Here is a 12,128-nt window from a genome sequence, read left to right on the forward strand (position 1 = left end):
ACCTTTAACATCAGATTGGGCTCATAAGAAGGATACGAAGCTCTTCTGAACCTTTTGAGGAGACTTTTTTACCTGGAAAAAAAGGTCAAACGGCCCGATATGGACCACTGCCTGGCGGACTTGACCTTTAACATCAGAAAGAGCCCATAAGAAGGATACAAAGCTCTTTTGAACCTTCTGAGGAGCCTTTTTGACCAGAGAAAAAAGTTCAAACTACCCGATATGGACCACTGCCTGGTGGACTTGACCTTTAACATCAGAAAGAGCCCATTAGAAGGATACGAAGCTCTTCTGAACCTCTTGAGGAGCCTTTTTGACCTGAAAAAAAAAAGTTCAAACGGCGGGATATGGACCACTGCCTGACGGACTTGACCTTTAACATCAGATAGAGCCCATAATAAGGATACAAAGCTCTTCTGAACCTTTTGAGGAGCCTTTTTGACCTGAAAAAAAAAGATCCAATGGCCCGATATTGACCACTTGCTGGTGGACTTGACCTTTAACATCAGATAGAGCCAATAAGAAGGATACGAAGCTCTTCTGAACCTTTTGAGGAGCCCATAAGAAGGATACCTAGCCTTTTTGATCCTTCTGAGGAGCCTTTTTGACCGGAGAAAAAAAGTTCAAACAGCCCGATATGGACCACTGCCTGGCGGACTTGACCTTTAACATCAGAAAGAGCCCATAAGAAGTATACCAAGCTCTTTTGATCCTTCTGAGGAGTCTTTTTGACCTGAGAAAAAAAGTTCAAACGGCCCGATATGGACCACTGCCTGGTGGACTTGACATTTAACATCAGAAAGAGCCCATTAGAAGGATACCAGGCTCTTTTGAACCTTCTGAGGAGCCTTTTTGACCAGAGAATAAAGTTCAAACGACCCAATATGGACCACTGCCTGGTGGACTTGACCTTTAACATCCGATTGAGCACATAAGAAGGATAAGAAGCTCTTCTGAACCTTTTGAGGAGCCTTTTTGACCTGAAAAAAAAAGTTCAAACGGCCGATATTGACCACTTGCTGGCGGACTTGACCTTTAACATCAAATAGAGCCCATAAGAAGGATACGAAGCTCTTCTGAACCTTTTGAGGAGCCTTTTTGACCTAAAAAAAAAAGTTCAAACGGCCCGATATGGACCACTGCCTGGCGGACTTGACCTTTAACTTCAGAAAGAGCCCATTAGAAGGATACCAGGCTCTTTTGAACCTTCTGAGGAGCCTTTTTGACCAGAGAAAAAAGTTCAAACGACCCAATATGGACCACTGCCTGGTGGACTTGACCTTTAACATCCGATTGGGCTCATAAGAAGGATACGAAGCTCTTCTGAACCTTTTTAGGGGACTTTTTGACCTGAAAAAAAAAGTACAAACGGCCCGATATGGACCACTGCCTGGCGGACTTGACCTTTAACATCAGAAAGAGCCCATATGAAGGATACCAAGCTCTTTTGATCCTTCTGAGGAGCCTTTTTGACCTGAGAAAATAAGTTAAAAACGGCCCGATATTGACCACTGCCTGGCGGACTTGACCTTTAACATTAGAAAGAGCCCATAAGAATGATACGAAGCATTTTTGAACCTACTGAGGAGCCTTTTTGACCAGAGAAAAAAAGTTCAAACGGCCCAATATATGGACCACTGCCTGGCGGACTTGACCTCTAACATCAGAAAGAGCCGATAAGAAGGATACGAAGTTCTTTTGAACCTTCTGAGGATCATTTTTGACCAAAGAAAAAAGTTCAAACGACCCGATATGGACCACTGCCTGACGAACTTGACCTTTAACATCAGAAAGAGCCCATATGAAGGATACCAAGCTCTTTTGATCAATCTGAGGAGCCTTTTTGACCAGAGAAAAAAAGTTCAAATGGCCCGATATTGACCACTGCCTGGCGGACTTGACCTTTAACATTAGAAAGAGCCCATAAGAAGGATACGAAGCATTTTTTAACCTTCTGAGGAGCCTTTTTGACCAGAGAAAAAAAGTTCAAACGGCCCGATATGGACCACTGCCTGGCGAACTTGACCTTTAACATCAGATAGAGCCCATAAGAAGGATACGAAGCTCTTCTTAACCTTCTGAGGAGCCTTTTTGACCTGAAAAAAAAGTTCAAACGGCCCGATATTGACCACTTGCTGGCGGACTTGACCTTTAACATCAGATAGAGCCCATAAGAAGGATACGAAGCTCTTCTGAACCTTTTGAGGAGCCTTTTTGACCTGAAAAAAAGTTCAAACGGCAGGATATGGACCACTGCCTGGCGGACTTAATCTTTAACATCAGAAAGAGCCCATAAGAAGGATACCAAGCTCTTTTGAGCCTTCTGAGGAGCCTTTTTGACCAGAGAAAAAAAGTTAAAATGGCCCGATATTGACCACTGCCTGGCGGACTTGACCTTTAACATTAGAAAGAGCCCATAAGAAGGATACGAAGCATTTTTGAACCTTCTGAGGAGCCTTTTTGACCAGAGAAAAAAAGTTCAAACGGCCCGATATGGACCACCGCCTGGTGGACTTGACCTTTAACATCAGAAAGAGCCCATTAGAAGTATACCAAGCTCTTTTGATCCTTCTGAGGAGTCTTTTTGACCTGAGAAAAAAAGTTCCAACGGCCCGATATTGTTACTGTGTGGTTTTGTGTCCTGTCATGTTTAGTGGCTCCCTGTCTTGTCATTAGTTCTCCCAGGTGTTTCTTGTTATCCACGCCCCCTTGTTATCCTGTCTGCTCGTTTGTCTCTGATTATTTAAGCCCTGTGTTTCTGCCCTGTCTTTGTCAGTTATTGAATGCGTTTACATACCACGAGTGTCTTGTGTCTTGCCTGTTCTGAGTTTACCCAAGTCTGTATTATTAAAGTCTACTGCTGCATTTAGATCCGACTACCGCCTTTGCTTCCACGCAATTCGTGACAGAATAACTGACCACCAGGATCTAGCTGTTAGTACCCGGGAACCACCGACCGTAAAATAAGAGGTATTATAATGGAGGACGGATTCTACCAGAATGGACGGTCGCTTGAAGAGTAAGTGAGGGCTTACCTAGAGTATTATCATGAGACAAATTTGAGTGAGGAAACACTCAAGTATAATTTTTTGACACGCTCGGCGCAATGCTTCTGTTAGATGCAGAACACCTTTCTTTTGTGCAGTTCCTGGACCGAGCGTTGTGGGTGTGCGGTTCGTCACTCACTGTAGGACTCGCTGAGGAAATCAGCTGTGTTCCCAAACCAGGGCATTCCGTCAAAACCGTTCCAGGTAATTCCAAGCACAGTTCTCGTAAGAGAGTTTCCAACCGAGCTCTGAGAACACCCGTTCGCCCCATCCGCACTGCCGACACCGCGCTCCACAAGCCCGCGCCTCACATGAACCGAGTCGACCCCGACATGCCTGAGCTTCTTCCTGCCGAGACCGACATGCCTGAACTTCTTCCTGCCGAGACCGACATGCCTGAGCTTCTTCCTGCCGAGGCCGACATGCCTGAGCTTCTTCCTGCCGAGATCTACATGCCTGAGCTTCTGTCTTCCGAACCCGCACGTCACTTCAGCCTCGACGAACCCGAGTCAAGTGAATCAAGTCAATCGAGCGAGTCAAGTGATTCAAGTGAATCGAGTGAGTCAAGTGAGTCAAGAGCAGAGTCAAGTGTCGAATCAAGTGAATCAAGTGAGTCAAGTGCCAAGTCAAGTGAGTCAAGTGCCAAGTCAAGTGAATCAAGTGCCGTGTCAAGTGAATCGAGTGAGACAAGTGAGTCAAGTGCCGAATCTAGCCAAGTGAGAGTATCAAGCCCAGTGACTCGCCGTCGCAGGAGGAGAAGGAGGACTTGTTTGGTTTGGCAGGCTCCGGTGGGCGTTCCCAGACTCCTCGCCCTGCCGGTCCCGCCTCTGCGCCACGCCCTGCTGGTCCCGTCCAGCCCAGAGCCTTCACCGCTGGTCCCGTCCAGCCCAGAGCCTTCACCGCTGGTCTCGTCCAGCACAGAGCCTTCACCGCTGGTCCCGTCCAGCACAGAGCCTTCACCGCTGGTCCCGTCCAGCACAGAGCCTTCACCGCTGGTCCCGTCCAGCACAGAGCCCTCACCGCTGGTCCCGTCCAGCACAGCGCCCTCACCGCTGGTCCCGTCCAGCACAGCGCCCCCATCGCTGGTTCCGTCCAGCCCAGCGCCCTCTCGCTCTCGGAGACGGAGGAGGAAGAGGACTTCCCGCGTCCCGGAATGCCTGGAAGTCCTTCCTGTACTTCCTGTCAGCCCAGAGTCCTCGCCGCTGGTCCCGTCCGATCCAGAGACTGTTCAAGTCACGTCTGCCGATCCAGAAACGGTTCAAGTCACGTCTGCCGATCCAGAGACTGTTCAAGTCACGTCAGCCGATCCAGAGACTGTTCAAGTCACGTCTGCCGATCCAGAGACTGTTCAAGTCACGTCTGCCGATCCAGAGACTGTTCAAGTCACGTCTGCCGATCCAGAGACTGTTCAAGTCACGTCTGCCGATCCAGAGACTGTTCAAGTCACGTCTGCTGATCCAGAGACTGTTCAAGTCACGCCTGAACCTGATCGCTCTATGTTTGTTTATGTGTTTACGTTTGTCCTTGTGGCTGTTTCTGTTCTGGTGTCTGTTCCTGAGCCGGAGCCAGTGTCTGTTCCTGAGCCGGATCCAGTGTCTGTTCCTGAGCCGGAGCCAGAGCCAGTGTCTGTTCCTGAGCCGGAGCCAGAGCCAGTGTCTGTTCCTGAGCCGGAGCCAGAGCCAGTGTCTGTTCCTGAGCCGGAGCCAGTGTCTGTTCCTGAGCCGGAGCCAGTGTCTGTTCCTGAGCCGGAGCCATTGACTGTTCCTGAGCCGGAGCCAGTGTCTGTTCCTGAGCCGGAGCCAGAGTCTGTTCCTGAGCCGGAGCCAGCGTCTGTTCCTGAGCCGGAGCCAGCGTCTGTTCCGGAGCCAGCGTCTGTTCCCGAGCCGGAGCCAGTGTCTGTTCCCGAGCCGGAGCCTGTTCCTGTTCCCGAGCCTGTTCCTGTTCCCGAGCCAGAGCCTGTTCCTGTTCCCGGGCCAGAGTCTGTTCCTGTTCCCGAGCCAGTGTGTGTGTTGTCTGTTCCCGAGCCATTGTGTGTGTTGTCTGTTCCCGAGCCAGTGTGTGTGTTGCCTGTTCCCGAACCAGTGTGTGTGTTGTCTGTTCCCGTGCCAGTGTGTGTGTTGTCTGTTCCCGAGCCAGTGTGTGTGTTGTCTGTTCCCCAACCAGTGAGTGTGTTGTCTGTTCCCGAGCCAGAGTCTGTGTTGTCTGTTCCCGAGCCAGAGTCTGTGTTGTCTGTTCCCGAGCCAGAGTCTCTGTTGTCTGTTCCCGAGCCAGAGTCTGTGTTGTCTGTTCCCGAGCCAGTGTGTGTGTTGCCTGTTCCCGAACCAGTGTGTGTGTTGTCTGTTCCCGAGCCAGTGTGTGTGTTGTCTGTTCCCGAGTCAGTGTGTGTGTTGTCTGTTCCCCAACCAGTGAGTGTGTTGTCTGTTCCCTAGCCAGAGTCTGTGTTGTCTGTTCCCGAGCCAGAGTCTGTGTTGTCTGTTCCCGATCCAGAGTCTGTTCACGTCACTTCCTCTGAGCCAGTGTCTACGGACAAGATGGCCGAGTCTTTTCCTGTTCCCGAGCCCGAGTCTGTTCCTGTTCCCGAGCCCGAGTCTGTTCCTGTTCCCGAGTCAGAGTCTGTTCCTGTTCCCGAGCCAATGTCTGTTCCAGAGCCAGTGCCTGTTCCAGCGCCAGAGCCAGTGTTTGTTTCTGTGTTTGTGTCTGTTCTTGTGGCTGTTACAGTTTTGGTGTGTGTTCCTGAGCTAATGCCTGTTCCTGAGCCAGTGCCAGTGTCTGTTCCAGAGTTGGAGCCAGTGTCGTCTGTTCCTGAGCCGGAGCCAATGTTTGTTTCTGTGTTTGTGTCTGTCCTTGTGGTTGTTACTGTTCTGGTGTCTGTTCCTGAGCCGGTGTCTGTTCCTGAGCCGGGTTCTGTTCCTGTGCCGTGGCCGCCCGAGTGGTCGTCTTCGCCCTGGTCGTCACCGCCATGGCCACCCGAAGGGTCTTCACCGCCCTGGCCGCCCGAGGGGTCTTCACCGCCCTGGCCGCCCGAGGGGTCTTCACCGCCGTGGCCGCCCGAGGGGTCTTCACCGCCGTGGCCGCCCGAGGGGTCTTCACCGCCGTGGCCGCCCGAGGGGTCTTCACCGCCGTGGCCGCCCGAGGGGTCTTCACTGCCCTAGCCGCCCGAGGGGTCTTCACCGACCTGGCCGCCCGAGGGGTCTTCACCGCCCTGGCCGCCCGAAGGGTCTTCACCGCCCTGGCCGCCCGATGGGTCGTCTGCTTCGCCCTGGCCACCCGATGGGTCTCCTGCTACGCCCTGGCCTTCGCCTCGTCCTGCTCCGCCCTGGTCACCGGCCCAGTCTGGTCCGCCCACGCTCTGCGGCCCAGGCCTGCCTTGGCTACCTCCTGGTCCCGTTCCCCTGCACGGGCCTGGCCCTCCGTCCCTCCCCCAAGACCGCCTCCGCTTCACCGCCCTCCTGAACTTTTTTTGTTTTTATGGGCGTCAGGAGCCGCCCATGGGGGGGGGCTATGTTACAATGTGGTTTTGTGTCCTGTCATGTTTAGTGGCTCCCTGTCTTGTCATTAGTTCTCCCAGGTGTTTCTTGTTATCCACGCCACCTTGTTATCCTGTCTGCTCGTTTGTCTCTGATTATTTAAGCCCTGTGTTTCTGCCCTGTCTTTGTCAGTTATTGAATGCGTTTACGTACCAAGAATGTCTTGTGTCTTGCCTGTTCTGAGTTTACCCAAGTCTGTATTATTAAAGTCTACTGCTGCATTTAGATCCGACTACCGCCTTTTCTTCGACGCAATTCGTGACAGATATGGACCACTGCCCGGCGGACTTCACATTTAAGATCAGATTGGGCTCATAAGAAGGATACAAAGCTCTTCTGAACCTTTTGAGGAGACTTTTTGACCTGAAAAAAAAGTACAAACGGCCGATATGGACCACTGCCTGGCGGACTTGACCTTTAACATCAGAAAGAGCCCATAAGAAGGATACAAAGCTCTTTTGAACCTTCTGAGGAGCCTTTTAGACCAGAGAAAAAAAGTTCAAACGGCCCGATATTGACCACTGCCTGGCGGACTTGACCTTTAACATCAGAAAGAGCCCATAAGAAGGATACAAAGCTCTTCTGAACCTTTGAGGGGCCTTTTTGTCTTGAAAATAAAGTTCAAACGGCCCGATATTGACCACTTGCTGGCTGACTTGACCTTTAACATCAGAAAGAGCCCATAAGAAGGATACGAAGCTCTTCTGAACCTTCTGAGCAGCCTTTTTGACCTGAAAAAAAAAAGTTCAAACAGACGGATATGGACTACTGCCTGGCGGACTTGACCTTTAACATCAGAAAGAGCCCATAAGAAGGATACAAAGCTCGTTTGAACCTTCTGAGGAGACTTTTTGACCAGAGAAAAAAAGTTCAGACGGCCCGATATTGACCACTGCCTGGAGGACTTGACCTTTAACATCAGAAAGAGCCCATAAGAAGGATACGAAGCTCTTCTGAATCTTTTGAGGAGCCTTTTTGACCTGAAAAAAAAAGTTCAAACGGCCCGATATTGACCACTTGTTGGCGGACCTGACCTTTAACATCAGATAGAGCCCATAAGAAGGATACGAAGTTCTTCTGAACCTTTTGAGGAGCCTTTTTGACCTGAAAAAAAAAGTTCAAACGGCCCGATATTGACCACTTGCTGGCGGACTTGACCTTTGACATCAGAAAGAGCCCATAAGTAGGATACGAAGCTCCTCTGAACCTTCTGAGGAGCCTTTTTGACCATAGAAAAATAAGTTCAAACTGCCCTATATGGACCACTGCCTGGCGGACTTGACCTTTAACATCAGAAAGAGCCCATAAGAAGGATTCCAAGCTCTTTTGAACCTTCTGAGGAGCCTTTTTGACCAGAGAAAAAAGTTTACACGACCCGATATGGACCACTGCCTGGCGGACTTGACCTTTAACATCAGAAAGAGCCCATAAGAAGGATACAAAGCTTTTTTGATCCTTGTGAGGAGCCTTTTTGACCAGAGAAAAAAGTTCAAACGACCCGATATGGACCACTGCCTGGCGGACTTGACCTTTAACATCAGAAAGAGCCCATAAGAAGGATACGAAGCTCTCCTGAACCTTCTGAGCAGCCTTTTTGACCTGAAAAAAAAGTTCAAACAGACCGTTATGGACCAATGCCTGGCAGACTTGACCTTTAACATCAGAAAGAGCCCTTAAGAAGGATACAAAGCTCGTTTGAACCTTCTGAGGAGCCTTTTTGACCAGAGAAAAAAAATTTAAACGGCCCGATATGGACCACTGCCTGGCGGACTTGACCTTTAACATTTACATTTATTCAATTAGCTGACGCTTTTATCCAAAGCGACTTACAATTGCTCTGTATGTCAGAGGTCGCACGCCTCTGGAGCAATTAGGGGTTAAGTGTCTTGCTCAGGGACACATTGGTGTCTCTCAGTGGATTCGAACCCGGGTCTCTCACACCAAAGGCATGTGTCTTATCCACTGCGCCATCACCACCCACATCAGAAAGAGCCCATAAGAAGGATACGAAGCTCTTCTGAATCTTTTGAGGAGCCTTTTTGACCTGAAAAAAAAAGTTCCAACGGCCCGATATTGACCACCTGTTGGCGGACCTGACCTTTAACATCAGAAAGAGCCCATAAGAAGGATACGAAGCTCTTCTGAACCTTTTGAGGAGCCTTTTTGACCTGAAAAAAAAAGTTCAAACGGCCCGATATTGACCACTGCCTGGCGGACTTGACCTTTGACATCAGAAAGAGCCCATTAGAAGGATACGAAGCTCTTCTGAACCTTCTGAGGAGCCTTTTTGACCAGAGAAAAAAAGTTCAAACTGCCCGATATGGACCACTGCCTGGCGGACTTGACCTTTAACATCAGAAAGAGCCCATAAGAAGGATACAAAGCTCTTTTGAACCTTCTGAGGAGCCTTTTTTGACCAGAGAAAAAGGTCAAACGGCCCGATATGGACCACTGAATGGCAGACTTGACATTTAACATCAGATAGGGCTCATAAGAAGGATACGAAGCTCTTCTGAACCTTTTGAGGAGACTTTTTGACCTGAAAAAAAAGTACAAACGGCCCGATATGGACCACTGCCTGGCGGACTTGACCTTTAACATCAGAAAGAGCCCTTAAGAAGGATACAAAGCTCGTTTGAACCTTCTGAGGAGCCTTTTTGACCAGAGAAAAAAAGTTCAGACGGCCCGATATTGACCACTGCCTGGAGGACTTGACCTTTAACATCAGAAAGAGCCCATTAGAAGGATACGAAGCTCTTCTGAATCTTCTGAGGAGCCTTTTTGACCTTAAAAAAAAGTTCAAACGGCCCGATATTGACCACTTGCTGGCGGACCTGACCTTTAACATCAGATATAGCCCATAAGAAGGATACGAAGCTCTTCTGAACCTTCTGAGGAGCCTTTTTGACCAGAGAAAAAAAGTTCAGACGGCCCGATATTGACCACTGCCTAGAGGACTTGACCTTTAACATCATAAATAGCCCATAAGAAGGATACGAAGTTCTTCTGAATCTTTTGAGGAGCCTTTTTGACCTGAAAAAAAAAGTTCAAACGGCCCGATATTGACCACTTGTTGGCGGACCTGACCTTTAACATCAGATAGAGCCCATAAGAAGGATACGAAGCTCTTCTGAACCTTTTGAGGGGCCTTTTTGACCTGAAAAAAAAAGTTCAAACGGCCCGATATTGACCACTGCCTGGCGGACTTGACCTTTGACATCAGAAAGAGCCCATAAGAAGGATACGAAGCTCCACTGAACCTTCTGAGGAGCCTTTTTGACCAGAGAAAAAAAAGTTCAAACTGCCCTATATGGACCACTGCCTGGCGGACTTTGACCTTTAACATCAGAAAGAGCCCATAAGAAGGATTCCAAGCTCTTTTGAACCTTCTGCACTGGAAAAAAGGCCACTACAAAAATAAGCAAAAAAAAATTAATACAAGATATTTTTGCTTGTAATAAGCAAAAAAATCTGCTAATGGAACAAGTGAAAATTCTCTTGGTAAGATTTCTTGAAATAAGACATTATATTTAAGCCTTAAAAGATATGAGTGATCTTGAAATTAGCTGGGAAAACTCATTTTTAGCTATATTTTACTAGTATTGTGATGTTTTATGTCTCATAATAAGCTTGTCATGCTCAAAAATAGTATTTTCCCCACAAAAGTAGCATTTTCTTTTGTCATCCTGTTTGTTTCAAGTGTATTTAACTAATTTTTAGTTCTATAATTGTTACACTGTTCTAGATTTAAGTCACCACCAACTTGAAATAAGATTGGAAATGGGCATTTTGAGACAAAATGCCTTGAAGTTAGTATTCCTGACTCATATTAGGCAGTGCTTTTTTGCCATAATAAGCCATAATTTACCATCCTGTCATCATCTCAAGTGTATTTACCTTATTGTAAGCTCAACAAAAGTAATACTGTTTTAGATTCAAGACATTTTACCTACTAGATTCAAGACATTAACTACTGTTTACTAGACCGAAAAAGTGAAAAATAGACTTGCATTTAACCATTTTTTTTGTTTTGTTTTTTAAACAGCAAAAAGTCCCAGAGGACTGCATAAAAGGGAAACAGCTTAATTTTTCTCAACATTTTGGCTCACAGTATTTATGGAATTGCATTATGAAAACATAGTAGAACATTTTACAGATTATAAATGTAAGATCCCTTTACCCTACTCCCACACCTAAACATACCCATTTTATAGACAATATTAAAAGGATAAAACATAATGAACATAATGTGTAGGGAAATGGCAGTTTTATTAACAATAAAGCATCTAAATATAGTTTGAGCCACTAATCCTACCCCTACACCTAACCATTTCTTAAAACTATGTAACTAATGTTACAATTATTAAGAAAAACAACAGACATAACGTTACACGTTTAATCGCAATAATTTATTTAGTGAGAAAATGTCAAAACCAGTACCAAAAGTCGTTCACAGGACGATGTGTCGCAGTCCTCTCTGGCAGTAGGCTATATAATATATTTGTATGAGGTAACGTTACAGAGCAGAATTTAATTTATTAATCCATGAAAACACTAATCCGGTTTCGGTTCGCTGTTCGCTCTCTGAAGGCGCGCGCGATTCTCCTTTTCAAATTTAGTACACCAATTAAACACGGCATGTCGCTATCTGTGACGAAACATGCGAGAGCCAATGAGCGTCTGATATCACTGCCGTAAAACATGTCGTAACGCTTCGGGCGCAATTTTTGAATTTGAATTCACCACGAGCGCGGGATGCTGGGATTTGGCGTTTACGGTCTCTGCTGAGAGAAATTATGAAGATCACTGGATGAAGGGCTGAATTTGGATCTGTTTCTTGCAAACAACACATGGATTCTAAAGATTTGGATTACACCAAGCTAATAAAATTAATGTCTTTTGTGAATTTATGTTGTGTTTTAGTGTATTATGGGTCTATAGGAGAAAAACGCCTTTTGTGTTTCACGATATATATGAGTTTTACATGACAAAAGTATGCAAATGTGTATGGTATTACTCGAAATATATAAAACTCATATATAAATCATTTAAAGTTCTTATATTGAATTATATGCTAGTCAAATTAAAGTCATATAGAATTCATACACATTTTGTGTCATTTGTTTATGTGTTTCGTACAGATTTCATGTTTCGATGATCAACATCTGATTCACTTATATGCAGTTGGCAGATTCTTAAAGGGATACTCCACTTTAAAACGAAAATTCTTTCATCATATACTCACCCTCATGTTGTTTTAATCCTTAATGGATTTCTTTCTTCTGCTGAACAGAAAGGAAGATATTTAGAAGAATATCAGTAACCAGACAGTTTCTGGTCTCATTGACTTTCATAGTAGGAAAAAAATATACTATGAAAGTCAATGAGACCAGAAACTGTCTGGTTACTGATATTCTTCAAAATATCTTCCTTTCTGTTCAGCAGAAGAAAGAAATTCATTAAGGATTAAAACAACATGAGGGTGAGTATATGATGAAAATTTTCATTTTAAAGTGGAGTATCCCTTTAAATTGTACAGTGCAGATGCCGGTTA

This window comes from Siphateles boraxobius, unplaced genomic scaffold, assembly GCF_051911475.1.
Source record: "Siphateles boraxobius isolate OS27281-9 unplaced genomic scaffold, OSU_SipBor_1 11, whole genome shotgun sequence".
Classification (NCBI taxonomy): Eukaryota; Metazoa; Chordata; class Actinopteri; order Cypriniformes; family Leuciscidae; genus Siphateles; species Siphateles boraxobius.